We start from the raw sequence: 20630 nt of genomic DNA on the forward strand, positions 1-20630 counted from the left end.
CCTCTCTCTTCTCTTTTCAGTGGAAGAAATGAGGATGAGAATGCAAGAACATGTATCTTTCAGTTCTTTGTTTACCACCCGCCAGTTCTCACCTTGTATTTCACCTCAGGCCACAAAAGTTTTCTTACTCTGTTTTGTTATAATTTTGCATCCTGTTTTCATGTCACAAACATCTCAAACAGCAAAACCTGAGCCTTGAGACCAATTTACACCAGTTGTTTTTTAATATCTAAGTTCTGTTTTGCTTTAAAACCAACCCCATATGTAATGTAAACCCAGCACACATAGCGTAGCACACAAATCTGTCAGTTTGTAATTCATACAACTAGTGTTAAAAGCGCTGAAGGGAAGATGTCAACTTACATTTGAAGTATTTTGAAATGCTCCATGCCTAACCCCCCCCCCCCCCCCCCCCCCCCCCCCCCCAACTAAAAAAGGCTTAGAGTGAGGGATGTGGACTACAATACTATCTTTAATGTATAATGCTACACCTCCACCATGTTTATCCCGGTCTCTTCTGTACAGGTTATAGCCATCAACTGCAACAACAGAGTTATCAAAACTGTCATCCAAATGGGTTTCTGTCAATGCTAAGATATGAATATTCTCCGATTGACAAAGTGTAATTATTTCTTCAACTTTGTTTCTGAGGCTACATATGTTTAAATGGGCCAGAACTAGACCCTTTTTAGAAAACTTTAGCAAAGATGATTGTATTTTCTTTCTGCCTATATTCATAGCTAAAAATGTAAAAATGTACAGATAATTTAAAATAACACACTTCATGTTCTAAAATGCCCTTTAAGTTATACATTCTCTGTATGTCCATCTTTTGGCCCAATGACTAACTTGTCATACCTCAGCCATGCTCTTTCACCCCTTTCCCTCGCAGCCTTCAGCTTTGGCCAGAGTTCTTTTCTTTTCTGTTGCGGGTACCCTTGCGCTGTACCCCCCCAGAAGATGCATGAATTTGAAATAAGTGTATACTCTGAATTTTATATTCACTACAGTGTGTGAATCAAAATACGGTCATTCTCATTAAATGCAGGAGAGAGACGGAGATAAATAGAAAACCCAAAGGATAGCAATAAAGGTCAGCACAAGTCGCATTTACAGTGCTGAAGAAAATGCAATCTAAAGCTAATTAGCTCGGATTCCCTCTGAGTCCATGTAGACGGTGGGAAATTTCAAGACACTCATATCATAACCAGGGGTTAAATTGAGCTGGAACAATCCAGAATAGTATTCCGGCACAGATGACTAAACATTTTTTAGAAAGTTCAAAGTAATAACCTTTATTTAAAATGAAAATCTTTAGTAGCATTATAAATGTCTTTGCTGTCACTTTTGATCAAATAATGCGTATAAGAGTTACTGACCCCAGTGTTTTAGATGTATGGGATATCTTTATAGGCATTTCACTTTTGATTTATTTGTTTTTGTTTTGTACAACCCTGGTTCACTTTTACCTTTGTTGTCAATAGATCCGAGAGAGAATATGTTTTTTATACTTCAGATGGAAGCTATTTGTTCAAAGTCTTGTGTTCGTTCATGCGAAGGTGTTGATAAAAGAATTACAGGTTTCATCCATCCAAGCTGATGAACACGTACCTCGCTAACAAACAGTGGGTTTATGTATGTTTTATGTTTGTTGATAACAACATCATTCTTTAATCTAGCCTACCGTTTCACTCAATAACATCATATTTGTTCTCATTCCTTTCCTATGACCCCTCTTATAGGCAGCCTTTCTCATTTAATTAACTCATGAAAGAGCTGTCTTACAATACCATTTTGCGATGTAAAATATGAGCCTCTAATGTCATTGCAGTCCGCCAAGAAAAATAAGAAATAAGAAAAATTCAGTCTCTCTGAAATGATGCTATTGTTCATTTGACAGGCATGCAAATTAATAAAAGTTGTATTTTTGTATTAGATCCTCACACTAGTTGATTGACTCGCTGTGCTAAAATGTCATGCAAGCCTCACTCTCTCATTTGTTTCCGCCCCCGCTGTGTATCCGAAAGGCCACCATTCCTTAGAATAAGTTTACACTGCCCACATTAGCACCCTCCTTCTCTGGACTCGTAGCTGTTGCCAAGAACTCTATGCACACTTTGTACTATTTTAGCTTCTGTATAATCGAGTATATTTTATTATGTTGTGTTATGTGTTCATTTATTTACTACTTTACTCTTTACTTTACTACAGGTACCCACATCATTTGACCTGTTATTGCTTTATTTTGTGGCCCCTAAATATTTATGAATGTTTTTTTTTAAATTAAGAATTTAATACTTCTATTCAGCAAGGATGCATTATGAATTTAATTCTGTCCTTTATGAATTTTCTATTCAATAAAAATCCCCAAAAAATGCATCACTTTTTCTACAGAAATATAAGCAGCACAACGGTTTTCAATATTGATAATAATAATAAATGTTTATTAAGCACCAAATACTAGAGTGATTATTGAAGGATCATGTGACAATGAACACAGGAGTAATGGCTGCTAAAAATTCAGCTTTACTATCACAGGATTGTTAAAACCAGTTAATTTAACTTAATATTTAATTTAGTATTTAATATTTCACTAATTACTGTATTATTTTATCAAATAAATGCAGCCTTTTGAGCTTTCATGACTTATTTCAAAAACCAAAAATCTTTTGAACTTTTGAGCAGTTTTGTAAAAAATTTTCACAAAGTATGACATTTCAAGATGACCCATTTAATTGTGCTTCCAATGCAATACCATTCAAATGACAACATTATTTATCACAAGAGCTAATTAATCAAACCTGACTTTTTTGAAGTTTTAAACCAGGCAATAGTTACAGACATGTTTTTGAAAGTTTCTTGATTTATGGAACCACTTCATTTTGCTCATATCTCCTTTAAAACACTCATTCATGTTTTTGATGTAATGTAGTCTTAAAGTGTTACAAAATATTAATTGCATTTCAGCTCTGCTAAAACCTCCATTTCTACTGGAGTTTAGGTGGGTAGACTATAAAAAAAATAAAAAATAAATAAATTCAGCTTCACAAAAAGCCTTTTTTGTTCACCTATTTGTTTTTGAAACCATGTTGGTGCACACAGAGAATAGATACATATTTAATCAAAACCACAACAGATGCAAAAGGCTGAAACTATGGCAGCACTTTGCTTCTGTTAAATGTGGCCCCTTTTGACCTCTGAAGCAGAGTATTTAATCTTTCATTTCCTTGGGCGTTATGAAAACTTGTTTCTGTCATGGAATAAAGCAATTTAAAAGATATTTGCGACTTAAGATATAAACTCACAGAAAAAACCTCAGCCTCATTAGGGCTATTTTAATATGCTTGGGGAATAGACACAGAATTTGGTTCTAAAGAGACATTTGCTAAAATGTACGCATGCGTTGCAACATTTTTTTTCATGTTTTGAAAAGCCAGCAATAATTCAGAAATGAGTTGTACTGTCAGAGCAGACAACGAGACCAGACCCCCTCCTGTGCCAATGCGCAGTGTTCTTGGCACAGCCAGTTACGACTGTGGAATACAAGCTTCAGACCTGCTTCATTCGGTGCCCTCTTAAGCAAAATGAGGCTGAGGACCTGAACCCGGCTGCTGTTAAGTGACTGTTCAGTTTGGATAATAGAAACTAAACTGTTGTGATATATCAACCCCCCACAGAATCCAGACGAGGCCTCCTCTGCCCCGTGGCTCTTTATTTTCATGCCACGTGACTCAAGTGATTGGCACTTTCAAATGCTTTTGTGACAGAGGTGAGAAAGATGTTGCTGTCTCTGACTCTCTCTGGCTCACTTTTTAATGTTGTCTCTATCTTATTGGCAAACACGGTTTTGCCTGCAGCTGTTGGTCTCAGATTCACACTACCGTTCAAAAGTTTTAGACCTGTAAGATTTTTAAAAAAGTCTCTTCTGCTCACCAAGGCTGCATTTATTTGATCCAAAATACACCAAAAACAGTAATATTGTGAAATATTTTTACAATTTAAAATTAAGAATTTATTCCTGTGATGGGAAAGCAAAATCTTCACCGTCATTACTCAAGTCTTCAGTGTTGCATGATCCTTCAGAAACTGCATTTATCTGAAATCGAAAGCTTACCGTGAAAAGAATATGTAAAAAAAAAAAATTCTGCTAGTTGCCAGTCGTACTAAAGTAATTACAACTGAAATAATTCTGAATAAAAACTATATAATTTTTTCTTTACAAAGTAGTAACAAATAAAAAAAATTAAAGAAATGGAAATTAAAATGAGAATGGAAAATACAAAAATAGAAACTCAATATATGCTATATGAGATGCTATATATATATATAAAAACTAGAAGAGTATCTCAATAATAGGCCACTTAAATAACACTGCAATGTCTCATATGTGCTCGATAATATCAATATTAAACAAAGGCAGATGATGCATTTTATTGATATTGTATCTGTGTTCTAAAACTAAAACCCATTCATTTTTCTTTGCAATGCTGTTTGAGTTTGTGGACCGTGAATATATATACAATGTCTGATCACCATTGATTTTTCTTCTTCTTTCCACTTCAACTGACTCAAAATAATTTAGGAAGCATTTCAGCTTGACTAGAACCTCCATTACTACTGCAGTGTGGGTGGGTGGACTATACAAAAAATATTCTTGGGGATTTAATAATTTATGGCTGTCTTTTTCAATTTAACAACAAGCTGTCAACCTGACTCCCATCACATAGCATCTCAGTGACTCATTCTGCAAACAGGAAGTGACACGGCTGACAGGGCAGCCCACGTGGACGAGCAGGAGAGGGTGAGATGTCACACAGAAGGCTGTCAAAAGCCTTTTCTCTCACTTTTAATGAGATTCCCAGATTTCAAATGAACCGTAGTCCGATCTGCCTCAGCTCTCCTTATTATTGGCGGCGGCAGCCGTGACTTTGGCGTGTGTGCGAGCGGTGTGTGAACATATATCCATCAGAAGTCTATATCTATTCAAGTGGCTGTAGACTTCTAGCTCACAACATTGTTGCTGTGTCACATGCTGAACTTTCCTGCACTGTAAACATATGTAGCATCAGCACTAACTTCCTAGAGTCTTGATTAGCTGCAGCTGTCATAATTAAGGATTGCTAAATTAGTGATTTGCTGGACCAATAATTGTTGCTTTACAGATCAGTGGTTCTTAAAGGTGCTCTAAGCGATGTTGGGTGATGTCACTTCTTGAATCCCGTTCCTGAAACGGTCATGAACCATTTAGAAAAACCAAACTGGATTTACCCACCTGTCCAGCAAAAACAGAGCCAGCTGAATGTCGGATTGGAAGCCCTTCTGCCGGCGGAGTTCTCGCCACCTTTTGAACGCTTTTCCGATGTAAATTCGGGACTTCGCGCGTTCCTTCTCCTTTTCCCTCTTCTTTGCTATTTGTTCATCGGAACGTCGTCTCTTTGGTCGTGTGTCGGCCATATCAAAATTCAAGAGAATATAATTCTAACATTTGTCGTTGTCTAGGACATCTCTCCTCTAGCTAACTTCCCTCTTCATGCTTCTCTCTCCTCCCCTCCCCACACCCCCCTTCATGTGTACGCGCACTAACCCCCCAACCCACACCCCCAAATCATTCTTGTCGGTTATTGGCTGGAACACTGTTTGTTATGTTTCGTGGTCCAGGTTGGGCCAGTTTTTTTTTCTTGCTGTTTGTGGAGCCTGGGCTGTCTACAGAGACCGTGTTTTTTTACAGTGTGTTCAGGGGACAGGCAGCTAGCGGATAGTGAGGAGATGTTTGCTGGATGTGACAAAAAATGGTTAGGCCTAAAAAACGAGTGACATCGCTTAGAGCACCTTTAAGAATAGCGGAGTATTAATTAGATTTTTCCATGCATAGAGGCCAAGGAGGAGTGTGTTTATTGTCCATGTATGAATCTCTGTTAATTAGGTTTAAACAGCACATGCATATTTGCTTTGATAAAATTAGCAGAGAGAGGAACGTGGGCTGATATGAGAGGATGTTCATACAAACACAATCTGTATTTGCAGCTTTGTTGTCGCCTAGAAACAAGACGATCTTAGTCAAAAGTGCTCTCTTATGCTTAGAGTATAAAGGTAACTTTGGTGCTTGCTTGTCAAAAGATCATACATTGTATCTGTGGTGCTGGATTAGACTTAGTGAAATTGACTAAATGGAAATGGAGGGCACTTTTCAGCTCTTAATGCTGTTAATAATACATTTCTTGAACAAAGGCAGCCTGATTCATATTTTTTCCATTGACACACTCTTTGGCAAAATAAACTTTACCAAGAACTTAAAAAAATGTGTTTGTTATTGTTTGTATTTTCACCAAAAAATGTAAATTCTGTTATTTACTCACACTCATGTTGTTCCAAAACCGTGTGACTTATGTACGACTTATTTCTGCCATAAAAAAGCAAACATTTTTGAAGAATATAATTTTTGAAAGCTTGACAGCCCCAGTGGCCAGGAATATTTTAATATTCAAAGATTCACCTTTTGTGTTACACAAACCAAAGAAGATCATACAGGTTTGTAAAGACATGAGGATGAGTAAATTATGAGAATTTTAATTTTTGCTATTGCTGTTAGTTAGCTTGTTTTTAGTTCCCATTTGGCTGCTCTAAGATCTCATTGGGCCATTTTCTAAAAACCATTAAAACACCATGGCAGTAATTCAATTCAAATCACATTTATTTGTATAGCACTTTTGTCTACATTACAATTTAGAGTGATTTGTTATCAGAGGTGACAGTAGCTGCGTTTACATGGACACTTATAATCGGATTGACGACTCAATCGGACTAAAAAACCTTCATGTAAACACTTGATCCGAATGAAATTTCGATCCGATTGAAAGGTGTGGTTTATTCCTTTTGTAATCCGATCGAGAGAACATGTAAACACTTGATCGGATTGAAAACCGAAACTGAAAGGACTGCGCATGTGCAATGACGTTAAATAGTGTATGATGCGCAGAACGAGCGGTTCTTCCTGTTGAATAAATTGTCATATAAATAAGTGTCCCATCATTCTAAAATTCTCATTTCACTCAGCGTCTGTGAAGTGGAGCAGGACAACGTCCCACCAGTCCTTGTTTTGGATTCTCATCCACAAACGACTGGTTTTGGCCGCGGGGAGGGGCATTTTTACTGTGTGATAAATATAAGAAGCTCGGCAAAACGGTTAATATGCTCATGGTCTCCAAATCATGACCAGAGACGGATTAATATTACGTCTGCTGTTTGAAACAAATAAAGAACCAATAGAGGAGAATAGTTATGCGTGAACAGTGGGAAACTCTGTATATTTGTGCAGTGTGCGCATGTCAAAAAATCTATTCCGATTTGAAACTTGTGACATATAAATGCGCACATCAAACCGATTACTTTATTTATCGTTCATGTAAACACCGTGTTCGGATTCATCAATAGACATGACAAATTGAACATTCATTCCGATTGAACCAAAAGGTGTCCATGTAAACGTAGCTAGTGTCCAAGTTATGTATTTCAGAAATGTACATATACAAATCACACAGTTAGATAATAATGTATTAATTTAAACAATGTATTCATTTTTTAATTATTGTTTGCCCTGTGTTCGTAGACATCCCGTTTGAAATGTTGACTATAAACAGAGTTTTTTCAGATTTGTCCATCGCAGCGTTTTCTCCATATTCACATATTTTTGCAGCCTACAGCCACTGCCTGCAATGTACTGGATCCTTCACTGGAAACCAAAAGTAACTCACTCTCGCTAAACGTTTTCTCTTTAAATTCTTGCATCCGGGAACAATACAGGTCGACACCATTATGACTAAACGTTTGCTAATAAATATATTTCCTACTCAAGTTTTTACTCTGGTCAAGCCTATCCAATAGAAGCAGACTGAGAGTGGCCTTGGACGGCAACATGCCTAGTTCATTATGGGTGTCGAAGTTTTCCTATCTATTTGGCAAAAGGGAAGCCAGGTAGAACCGATTTTCAAAAATCACCTTTCGACCACATAGGCAGCCAAGTTTTACTGAAAACACATTTTTCCAGCAGTGAATCCCCCTTTAAATTTGGCAAGTTGCATTCACTGATATCAAACCTTGTGTGACACCAGTCGTTGGTCATGCTCCAAGTCTGAATATGTGCAGATGCGATGAAATATGAGTTGATGTGAAGGGGAACATTTTCAGTGACTGAGTGGTTGTAAATATCACCTTTTCTGAGAACTTATTCCCTGAATTTAGCTTGATGACTGAGCCAGCCCTATATAACCTTTTACGTATTCCTTCCACACATGACAGAACATGTTAGACTGTCACAGAGGAACCAATCTGCCAACCCGTTTAACAGTGTATGTGTAATTCAGCAGATTAATCACACTTGCCTCCTCTCGCACTCAATATCTTTAACACTCAGTAAACCGTTACCAATTTTCAGATGTGAGTTTACAGCCAGAGTGGACAAAGAACTACATGAACTGTTTTGAATGAAGTTCTTAAATGAGTTCTCTCTAATTGCCCCTGTCTGCAGTAGTTAGTTTTACTCTCAGGCAGTCTTACACAACGCACAGACCTAGTTCTTTTGATATGAGGCACAGTGTTTGTGCTGTCATCTGTTTTACACCGCACAGACTAATCTCATCAGAATCCTACATATGTTACCACCCCTCCTTAACCTTATTAAAGGCCTCTAGAGCTCAGCTCTCTGCATGGTGACAGACAGCCACTGTTCATTAGGCAGATGTGTAACTGATCTGAAGACAGTATGAGAATCTGAGGACTTTTATATTCAGGGCAGTTTTATTCATGGATCCAATGTCAAATAAGTGATCTCTATTCTGTCGTGCAAAAGCAGAAGACCGTAACTTTGTTGTTGGGCGAAAATTAGTTATTGATATTTTTTATTTTTTTGGATGTGCGCACCATTTCTTTTTTGAATTCTTATTGATATTTTTGGCATATTCAAGACCTCCTTTATCATGTGGATAAGTATCTTGAGTCAATTCCGTTGTTTTTTTGAGAAAAGAATGGGTTGTCTTAACAGTAACTTCCAAAAGCCAATGAGAAACCAAGGCAGAACACCGTAACACCAGTTACCGCTCTTTGGCTTTGTTTTGGAACGCTATAATTGAGTTACGGTACTCTGCCTTTGTTTAACCGCGCGTCAATATGAAGTTGCTGTGCCGGTGTTCTATCAAATAATGCTACCTATCAGATTGTATGGTGTTCTGCCTTTGTTTTACTGTCCATTAAAATGACGGTGTAGCCTGTGTACTTTGTACAGCTGCCATCAGCCCCTGTAACTTCTGATGTCCTCAGAGCTTTGTCCTGCACAAACTCGGTCAGAACATTTAGTATGGTCTGAACCCGCTTCATCGACAAACGTGCGATATCGATCGCAAAGGATGTATTCAGAGCTGACAGAAAAATGTTACACATGCCGTAGCAGATGAATACAACAAAGAACTAAAGCCCCACCTCACCCAGTTCGGGTAAAGTATACTGTATGTGTCTTTCAGATCCACCGCTATAAACCAGTCCCCGGGTGCACGAGGATCTGTTTTATCGTGATCATTTTGATCGCGCGCTTAGCAAGTCTTATCCCACGGTACCAATTGAAAATACTCTTTACCATAACGGTAAAGAGTATTTTCAATTGGTATTTTGTCATGTCTAATGTATTAATAATGACAAAATAAAGAAGTATGAAGTCCGCACACTGAAAATTGCTGCTCCAAAAGAGTTTATTTAAGCTAAGCAACGTTTCGACCCAATCTGGGTGTTTGGGATGTGCACACCATTTTTGTATTTTTTAATGTATTAATAATGCCATCAGAATGCAACCAAAGCACAGGATAGCAATAAGTAGATGGCTATAAGTAACTGTAAATCATTCAAAATAAATGCCACTATCACTAGATTTTATACATATTACTATAATGATTTTGTTAATGGTGATCAGCAACCAAATATTGATAATGTGGAAGTTACTGCCTTTTGGCCTTGCCTTGCCTTCTCACTTTTTGTTGACAATACAAAGGCAGAGTACAGTAACTTTAAAATAGTGGCCAAGATTTTTAAAATAAGTCAAGTTTGAGCTCAAGATTTTTTTATGTAGATAATTGTCATTACTAAAACATCTAATTGCCAGATTTCCAGTGTCCTACATATAATTCATTTGGCGGGACAACTACAAATCTTTAAAGTCATTTTTCTCAGTTCCACACTCTAGCGAGTTAAGGTATTTTGCCTTTGTAGAGCAGTATTACTGTCAATTAATTGTGAGGCTGTGCTCTCAATATAATTGACTTAAAGTTTGCTCTAACCATGCACACACAAATATTTTTGTGGACAAAATGTGCATCATCTGTACATGAACCTGTTCTCCATACCAACATGATACCAACACCGGCACGTGCACCGGTACAGACACCGACACGGACACCGGCACTGCCACGGGCACCGACACATACACACCGGCATGGATACCGTCATCGGCACGGATAAATCGAGACCGGCACGGACACCGGCATGGACAACGACACGGACACACCGGCATGGACACACTGGTACGGACACTGGTACCTGCACGGGCACCAACACGGACACCGTGGTGCCGGCACGGCACCGGCACGGGCACCGACATGGATATCGACGCGGACACAAGCACGGATACCGGCACAGACACCGACAAGGACACACGGGCACGGACACAACAGCACGAACACTGGTACTTGCACGGACATCGACACGGACACCGACACTGTGGCACCAGTTTTAGGGGTGTAACACATATTCGTATTGAACCGTTCGGTACGAGGCTTTCGGTTCGGTATGCATTACAAACCGAACGATTCGTTGGACCATTTTTCCTCCTGCCGGTGCAACCAAATTTTTTTTAGCAGTTGCGCTGGCACGACCACCACAACGTTGCCCAACATCAAATTGCAAACGGAATGAAAGCGGAATGAAACTGCGCTACTTATTTGTGCTTCACGGAACGATTATCAGTTTTGGACCAATGTCAGTGCAGCGTGATCCAATCTTTATCAAGCGACACTGTTACTACGATAGGGTTACTACCTACACAGCACTAAGAGATCCAGTAAAGAAAGCATTTGAATTCGGCACAGAAGTAAAAACATCGCTGCGAGATCTTATGAGAAGCATTCTAATTTCTTTGTTATTAACCGTCGATCTCTATTAGATCAAACGATGCTGACGTGGAAACCAGGAAAAACATTTTCCCATGAATGAACTAGTTATATGCTTTAAGTCCACAAATCAGCAACAATCACCATGGATTTAATGTAGTAATGCTAACTGTATAGAAGTTTGGCAGGAATAGTAAAATGCTTTCAAGTACGTCACACATCTTTTTCCAGCACTTCAAAACTCAAATATTATCATATTCAAATGTTATTTTTAATGTGATGACCAAAACATTATTTGTTCATCTTTCAGAGATGACCCCCATTTATAAAACTTAAAGTTTCAAGTCTCAAAAGCACAATGAGTTCCATATAAAACATAATTGTTAAAGGTATTGTAGGTAGGATTTTTATAAAAAACTTCTTTTCCAAATTTGTTTAAACTTTATTTATATATCAAAACATAATTAAAATGTAAGTACTCTGAAAAAGAAAGTATAAAAATCGAGTGTCTGTAGACCTCTCACGACTGTTTTAAAGACAGCTCATTATTTCCATTCACTCCACCCCCTCCCTTCTGGGCTCCTTCCAAAGCCACGCCCCCAAAACACATGAACGCGCGACGCCGACCGCTGAACTGAAGACGCATTATTTACCTGAGACGAGCGGAGAGGAAGGAGCGCAGTGCATGTAGTGACATCATGTCAGAATCACATGTAATAAAAAAAATCTAACTTTATCATTATGAAGATAAACAAATAAGATGTATTTTAGTACTCACTATCAAGCTAGCATATTGATATTGGTAAAGTTTAAAATATATATTTTTTGATTCGCTAACGAGCTAGTTATCTATAAGGCAAAGCTAAAAACAGGTTGCATGATACACGTTTTTCCATTACCATCAGTTACACTGTGATGAAGATGAATTTCGTGTAAGATTCATAACATATACGGTGTTCTGCATGTAAGAGTTTCCATGATGAAAGCATTGTTGACTCTGATGAGGACTACACTCCAGAGACAAGTACCGCATCGTCAGCTCGAGGACAGGTCCGGGGTCGAGGGCGAAGCAGAGGAGGTCGTGCAAGAGGCCGTGCAACTAGGGTCCGAGGATATTGACGCGTTTTATTCAAATACTTTTTGTTCATGACCTTTTCTAGTACTGTCTTCCTTTTTTGCCTTGTTTGCCTTCGCTAACTGCATATGCCGGTAATGTGAATTTTTGATTGCTCTTTCTCTGCCATTGTTTTGCTATTCCTAGGTTCCGTGCCTCTTGAATTCCTCAAATCAAACGGGTGCGCGCGCATATGGGCAGATCCTGTGTGGCAAAAGGGTGGTTGCCATGGTTGCGAGAGAGTGACAGTCGCCTAAGCCAATCCTTTGTTTCGTCCCGAATGGAAATAATGAGCTGTGTTTAATACAAATTAAACGGTCTAGAGTCACTCGATTTTTATACTCTTTTTATCAGAGTACTTACATTTTAATTATGCATTGATATATATAAAAAGTTTAAACAAATTTGGAAAAAAGTTTTTTATAACAATCCTACCTACACTATCTTTAATTTCTTTGTATTTGTTTATATCTACTACAATATTACATTTCATTTTTTATAAGGAGCTGTTTTTGTTTTAAATGCTGTTAAGAAGACACCCCAGAAGATGGGTCAAGTATAGCTCCATTGTTCAAAATAAAAAATATCATACTTTAGGATGTTAGTTTTAATATATATATATATATATATATATATATATATATAAATATAATTTTTTTTTTTTTTAAATCAAGGAAATTTCTATGGCATTTCTTTTTGTTGTATTGAAAACGTACCGAACCGTGACACCACTGTGTCGTATCGAAGCGAACCGTGAATTTTGTGAACCGTTACACCCCTTATATATACAGGACATATATACATATACACATATATAAAAGGATAATTCATTGCTAGGTGTGCATTAAAAGATTTTAATGTGTAATGTTGGTCTGGGTCTGTCACTAATGATTATTTTGGTAATCGAGTAATTGGTCGATTATTTGCGTTGGTTGTTTTTTTTGCCTCCACGTCGACACCTAGCCATAAATTTCCTCGCTTATACCATGGTTACTTGCCAAGACTGACAAAGACAGAACAAAATTTTTGCAGAACAAAATTTGACTGAAAGGGTTAAAATAAAGGTTATTTTCGCTAGCTAGAACTTGTTAGACTTGTAGCTTTCTGCCCACTTTTAAATCGGACACAGAGATAAAGTTGTACGGTAAGGTTACATTTATTTGATTGAATTATAACATGTATTTGAATGAATTGTAGAGAGTGAGAGAGAGAGAAATGTGTGTGAATTACCTCCTCCTGTGCAGTGTCTCTCTACTAACAATAAAGCTACGTTTAATTACTTCAAAAACAGTGACGTTACCACTTTGTTGCTAAGTAACATAATGTAGTGATTCAGTAGCAAAGATAATTTATTAATAAAAGTTGTGGGGCAGCATTGACGACAAATGTCTGTGCTCCTGAATGTTTCTGTGTGTGCAGCACGATTTTCCATCACTGTGTGCGAGTGATGTGTATATATTACATTTATATATGCTACTATGTTTATTAATGGCTATGTTTATATGCACAGGTTTTCATGCATACATCTCTGAATAAATTCAATCCATCTGCACTGTTTATGTGTGTCATAACTCTGCAATATTGTATGTGCATGTATTCCAAACACAAGTTCTGTGCATACAAAGAGCATTAGCATAGCAACGAGAAGCTGTCAGCACTCCTGTCAGAGACATGGCTCCATAGTCTGTAATTGGCGTGTTTGCCATTTTGACTTGTAAAAATGTCACAACAGCTGGTGATTCTTCCTTTTCCACCCATCCAGCTTCTCAAGTCTTTTAATCCACTGATTATTTCTTCACACCCTTCATCGTCTTAGTTATAAGACGTGATGAAATAAATGCACAAATAAATGCACACTGCACTGGACATTGGATTTTTGAACCAGCCTGTAAAAATTACCAATTCTTCTTCTTTTCAATAGATTATTCTGATGAATTTTCAACTGAAGAGTTTGCTTGATGGTTATTTGCTCTGAGTCAGATTACATATACAATTTCAATGACATGATCACTGACCGGATTGTGCCTTTTTCTTTTCAGTCAGTCACAAATTTTCACACCTTCATAACTCATTAGCTTCAGTCTGTTGGGTCTGTTTTGTCTTTAATATGCCACTCAAATATCTGCTCATGTTACTCACCCTTTCTTTTTTATGATATTTTACAAAGAGCAAAGTTGGATTATTTTAATACCTCTCAATGAGAACTGGTTGTCTGCTGTCAAGTGCATTTTGTCATGCCACTAAACTGTAAGAGCTCTACAGCACACTAAAGACTTATTCGGACGGGACTAGTTTTCTAAACAATGTTTGAGTTACAATCCTTATCACTAGATGTGTGATTTTATGTACAGATTAGGACGACTAACATCTCTATGATTATAACAGAGGTGGGAGTGTGTGTTTTCTAGATGTAGGCTTTACAAAAGGTCATCTGCTTTGCTTACATGGATCACGTATGACAGATGTATGGCGGCAAATTAATGCCTAAAAGAACCAAGCGCACAACTGATGCTGGTGCGCGCGGTAAATTACTTTGGTAATTTAAATGCCACGGTAAATGAAGAGGATAACAGATCTACACGCGAGGAAACAGGAACTCGCAAACTCATTCAAACTCTGAGCATGACCGGAGCCCTCTCCTCGGACAGCACGCCAAATACACATTTATACTATCTGACTTATTTGTAAGTGTGAACTCGTGAAATGTATTAGTTGTTGATATAATTTTAATTTTTTATAAAAACCTTAAGTAAACTTCACAAGTTTATAACAGTGGCTGTTCATAATAAACTTTCATAAGTGAGAAAAGAAATCTAGACAAGTATCTTACTTTTATCTGACACTGATATTAAAATGGGCAGTCTTCAGTTTCCGTGATTTGGCTCCATTTATTAATTTTGTAATGTTATTTTTTCGTCAGATACCATCCATATTGAAACGAAATGAAAGCATGTTGAAGACTGGTGTGCTAATGGTAGCTCAGGTAGGTAAAAAAAATATATATGAGGCAAAGCATTAGGATAATACAACATCAGGAATCACAGACATTCACATTCAGATGGGATTAGATTACTCAGAGGACCGTTGAGTTTGCCGAAAACACGTAGGTCTGGAATTTTTACTTTTTACACATTTTTTCGGAAGGGATTCAATTGGCAAAGTACGTCTGTGAAACAAGAATTTCTTTAACATCCCCCTGGAAAACTATAGAGTTTTACCTTATATAGCTGTATTCAAATTTATTCTCAGCGATACTCACAATGGTTGATAAGCCTAACCTTCCAATCACATTGAAGCACTGCTCAATTGGAGAAAACATGCTTGAAACTTAATAACGATGTCTACATCACTTTAGGTTGCTACTTTGGTTTTCTGTATTTCCCTGATGTCTTCTCCCCTTGAGTAGAGAGTCAGGCATATGAGAGGTGCTTTACTGTAGAGTCTATCCAGCCTAGAGATCTATAGATGTGACTCAGAAGATTTTGTTTGGTGTAGAGGGCTCCACTCCTTTCCAACCAGAGTCTGTTCACCCTTTTTTTTTTTCCAAATCCAGCAAAAGGTCTATTGCGTGGGGCATGGCTAGAGGTTCCAATCAGTTTGTGGCATGGATAAGTAGTCTGAGGTTTGTCTGCTAGACCTTCGGCACTTAAATATACTCGTACACACATATGAATAAAACATTTGCTCATCAATTGTTCATCTGATGCACAGAGACAAAAGGTGCACTACGCAAGGGCCGGAATAATGTCCTGTCATACCATAGCCTGGGATAATGACTGCTAATTTAAATGGAGGTCTAATTTCCAATGCTGCTCTCAGAGTGGAAAACAAGGGCACTACCTTCATAAATAAGAGTGCATGTGGCATGTTTTTGTACAGAAGATTACTATTTGTCATTGAGGGGATAATAGCTTTTCTGGAGAGGGCAAACTGTTTTTGTGCTCTGTTAAACCGGTTGCACTGAAACCTAAGATTCTGCTTTCGTTGGTGGATTTTGGCTTGGTCTAGGGTTGTATGTAATGCTCAAGGTTTGGCTGTTTAGCATAGCACCGTTAGCTGGTCACAATTCACAGTCATTCAAAAATAGCTGTGTACACCGTTCAAAAGTTTTGTAATTATTTGAAAGAAGTCACTAAAGGCCAGTTCACAGAACAAGTTTTTGCTTAAACCGGAAAAAGCGCAAGGTCTAGAAATGGGTTTTTTGAAAGTTGAACTACTTATAACTTGTGACTCGTTGTTAGAATGCCGTGTCATGCACGAGGCGCTGCCAAAGATGCGAACGCATTGGAATGGAAAAACGCATTATGTGACTAAGACTACCTTTAGTTGAGTTGGGCCTCAACGGATAAACCTAATCACATCATTTGGTCCAGCCAGGAAGTAATGAATACAAAGAGGTGAGTTGGAGTTTGTTTGAGAGGTAGGGAAAACTCAGCACAACAGGAGGACTCTGGGTAGGCCAGAGAGGCGGACAGTGGCCAGCTGCCATGTGTTGAGTGTCACTTAGACAGGCGGGCAGCCAGTTGCAGCCTGCTGGATTATGTACATGGCATTTTGCTAGCCCGGTGGGTGGACAAGTCAGGTTGGTGTGATGTGGAATGTGTAGGACAATAGTGCATTTGATTGTAGGACTTCTGCAGCATTTGAGCACTCCTTCCAGACCATAAACAGCAGGCCGTCTCTGTAAGCCTAACTCACCCACTGTGGATGACAAAGGAGAGGATCCATATGTGTATATAACGAGAGACAGGCTCTTGAATGCACATGCTGGTGTCAGAGGCAGAGCTTCTGAAGTGGTCTCCACTCTGAGGTAAGAACTATCACTGTCTTGTTGACTGTAGGGTTCAAAGACAGATGTTTTTCACAGAGGTCTGAATCAGATTATCAAGGTCGGCTTTTTAAATGTTACATATCCTGTCTCTCTCTTTTACATGCTTTGATCACCTGACATTCATGTTTCTAAGGCATTTGAGATGACATTGCTCTACCAACTGAGTGTTGTATTTTAGTGACATGACTTTCTTTGAAGGCAAAGTGAAGTGCTTAAAGCTCTGTGGCTCAGCACTGGTCAGTGAAATGTTCTGCACATAGTGTGTCAGTAGATTTGCTCAGCTTTGACCTTCCTTTTGTATACTGTATGTTGTGCACTTCTGAGTCAACAACTTCTGAGATACAATGAAGTCTGTCCATCACTTTGTCTTGTATTGCATAAAATGGTTTGAACCAAGAAGAAAGAATATACTCTATACATGAACTTGCATAATGAATTAGACCTTCAGTTGTAATGTGTATTAAGCAACAAAGATCCAATGAAATTAACTTTTTAACCAGTGAATATACTTATACCGTTTCAAAGTTTTAGGTCTGTAAGAACTTTTTTTTTCTTTCTTTTTTTATATTATAATACCTGCTCTCCTGCATGTAACAAAACCTAAACTAAACAAAACAATGCAACAAATTGTGAAATATTACTACAATTTAAAATAACTTTTCTATTATAATATATTTTAATATGTAATTTATTCATATGATTGCAAAAGCTGAATTTTCAGCATTTTTGTTGCTTAATATTTTTGTGGAAACTGTGATACATTTTTCAGGATTCTTTGATGAAAAGAAAGTTCAGAAGAACAGCATTAATTTAAAATAGAAATCTTTTGTAACATTAGAAATGTCTGTCTATGAAAATGTTGATCAATTTAATGCATCCTTGCTGAATAAAAGTGTTTAATTCTTTAGAAAAACTTTTGAATGGAATTGTACATTCAGTGTGGGTTAATTTTCAGTATTCTGAAAGTCAATTTCTATGTAGGCATATACTTTTGCTACTTTTGATTCCAATTTTATTTCCCAAGGGACAAAAGATACAGTTCTTTATTGTAGGGTATATTGTCACAGTATATGAGGTAAGCTGTCACATTAGGAACCTTCCATTAAATCAGCGGTTATAGGTTATTTTAATGCCCCTTTTCCCCCCACAAAATGTAAACCAATTATATGGCACAAAACAATATACCAAAAAATTATTAATTCAATTAATAACCTTTCAGTTCAAATTTGCCTTCATTTTATAGGGGACTCTTGTCTAACTGTATGTTAATGTGTTTTCACTTGTTTAGCCAACAGCCTAAATATGATTAGTTTGAAGAATTAAATGCACATTAATTATTATTATGTTAAGGCCTGTTTGAACCAAGAAGTGTTACCAATTGCTAGAGTGATAATCGACTCAAAACATTGTACTTGCTGAGATATAGCCCTTGCAACAACCCACCCACAGGGCTCAACATTAAGGATTTTTTATACTGGCCTGGTCGAGCCAATGGTTTTAAATAAATAAATTAAATAAAGTTGGCCTAGTTATTGTTTTAGTTGTTTTTTTATCCTTGTAACCTATGGTTATGGTTATGACACCAAAAACTACTAGCCTAACTTATATAAATTTAATCTAAATATTGTTAGAGACAGTCAGTAATATAACAAGAACAAATAATCAAATTACAAGCAATAGCACAAATAAATACAACAGAACAAACATGTACAAAAGAAATTAACAGTTCTTTTCAGGTTTTTCATGTAGGTCTAAACTAGATTTTCAGGTACAGAAATGGTAATTAACTATAAAATATCACTACTATAGATTAACCCTTATTAAAGTTATTCAGTTAATAGTAGTGAGTGGTTTTTTTTCTGTCTTTTGTTTGATTAACATAAAAACAGTCAGCAGCAGGAAAATTAAGCTGCTGTCACTTTAAGAGCTGCACGGAAACGATATACTGTTACACATGCATCTTATCTCACGTTTAAGTTCACCTTAGACATAACCGACTGTTTACGATGATACTTGACAAGATGGGCAATTTGACATAATTTTGTGTGAATATGTCGGTGCAAACTCAGGAAGACGTAAAAGAGTAATTGCGCACTGTGAGACGCGGTGTTCTGGGTACGCGCTTTGGATGTGTGTTGCTGTGAATACAAAACTTATCACACAGCGTGCGAGTACCAAACTGAGAGGCGCAGGTACCTTCGCCTCTACGTTCGCTTGAATATTTAAATTTTAAATTATATTAAATTAAATTACATTTTATATTAATATAAAAATTTGCTAATTATCAACTTCCATGAAGATGCAGCATTGATTCGATCGGGCTGGTGACAGTTCCTTCAACTGGCCCGAGTGTCTTTCGTGCTGGCCCTGGGCCATCGGGTAGTCCTTGTTGTCGAGTCCTGACCATATGACAGTAAGCTCCAAACTCCCCTATATAGATTCATGTATTGCATTTGAAATCCATAGAACTGCATCCACAAGGAATTGGTGTAAATTTGTGCATGTTTGTGTATGTTTGGCATGGGAGGCGTAGGATTTCTGTAGGCATGCCAGTCCATGTGCTGCTTGGACCCAATGAAGTGGTGCAGGGTCCTGGCAGTGGACAGCGGAACACACTCCATTCAGTCGTCTCTGATTGGAGGAGAAGCCCCTCTGCAAGTCCTCGTCAGAGGCTCATTTCCGCAACCGTTTTTGTTTTGAGCCGATTCAGCAGAATTTTTGTCAAACACACAAATCACTGAGCGGTGAGGGCGTGAGCGGGGACTCGTAATGGCACGTAAACACAAAACAGGAAGAGATCCTGCACTGCAGGTGTTCACCCCTCAATGTCTCCAGATCATTTTGAGTTTTAACAATATCTGACGCCCTCATCTAGCTATCTGATGAACCATAAACAACCAGGATTAATCACAGGGACAGTGCATTAAACAGGGAGAGAGAGATTCAAGAAAGACTGAAAAATTACTGTGAATTAAGAGGAACCGCCTGAGGAGGGACGCATTAGAGCCGTGTGGAGACATTAATTCACTTACTGCTCTGGGGAACATAGCATACAGAATTTTTCATTGAGACACATCTCAGGTTCTGTTTGTTTTGGCTGCGTCACGGCCGTATGGGCCCGGACAGCCGGATGTGTTTATTTCTGCACAGATGTCGGCTGAGATTATGCAGCAGTGACTAGGTGACAGTGTGTCGTTATGGTCATTTAGCAGGGGGTCTCAGAGGAGGGCTTGAGTACTGTAGAGGATTTGTGGGATGATGGGGCTAAACCGGGATGGGGTGACTATACAACATTTTCAATAAATGAAATAGAAAGATAAGGTTGTATTTTTTTTTTTTTTTTTACATGGTGAATTTGTAATGATTTATTATTTTCATGCTATGGTCAATCACTGCTAAATGGCAGATATTACATTTATATAGTTTTTTGTGTAAAATCAATCATTTTAAATGCCACATAAATTAGGCATCACAATGTTTTAATGCTATTAAACTATTAGTGTTTTAAAGATTAACTTTGAGTGTTTGATGATGGAAA

At 37.8% G+C, this 20630-nt stretch overlaps 1 protein-coding gene across 2 annotated transcripts in view; it reads left to right on the top strand.

The window, feature by feature from the left end:
• Positions 1-20630, top strand: part of drp2 (dystrophin related protein 2) — a 131136-nt gene that overhangs the window by 18396 nt on the left and 92110 nt on the right. Inside the window, exon 1 of one of the 2 annotated variants that reach the window (XM_084133973.1) lies at positions 16842-17071. The exons of the other annotated variant lie outside the window; for it this stretch is intronic. The gene's annotated coding sequence lies outside the window, so the exon portion shown is untranslated. Of the gene's footprint in view, positions 1-16841; positions 17072-20630 lie in introns of those variants that run through there. 2 annotated transcript variants of the gene reach the window in all.

This window comes from Abramis brama (genome assembly GCF_963993115.1).
Source record: "Abramis brama genome assembly, chromosome: 13".
In the NCBI taxonomy this organism is placed as follows: Eukaryota; Metazoa; Chordata; class Actinopteri; order Cypriniformes; family Leuciscidae; genus Abramis; species Abramis brama.